Below are 486 nucleotides of genomic sequence, written 5' to 3' on the forward strand. Positions count from 1 at the left end.
ATTTTGTTTTGATCCAATGCTGCACAACTGAACTGATCCAATGCTGCTGTGAAAGAAAGAAGCTATATCCATGTTGGATAGAATATCCAATTTAAATAAAAAAATAACCTTAAGGGACAACTTGAATGCTTTTTTTCTTTTTTTTTCCTTAATGCATTGCTTAAAGATCGGATCGGGAAAAATCGGTATCGGCAAATTGTCAAAATCAAATGATCGGAATCGGAGCAAAAAAAGGTGATCGGGACATCCCTAGTATGAGGATTGTTTATGTGTTTATGTTGATGCCTGCGAGTTCACATGAAGGCTTGTGTCGTACCATCTGGTCGGCCAGCAGCAGAACGGTCTTCAGGCTGAACTTCCGGGAGCAAAAGTTGAAAAGGTCCTCCAGACTGGGGCCGAGCAGCTCCATCACCATCACGTTGTAGTCTCCCTCTGCACCACACCACTTTATGGATGGGATACCCACTAGAATGCAAAACACACACA

Source organism: Notothenia coriiceps, unplaced genomic scaffold, assembly GCF_000735185.1.
Source record: "Notothenia coriiceps isolate Sejong01 unplaced genomic scaffold, NC01 NC01_scaffold00018551, whole genome shotgun sequence".
NCBI lineage: Eukaryota > Metazoa > Chordata > Actinopteri > Perciformes > Nototheniidae > Notothenia > Notothenia coriiceps.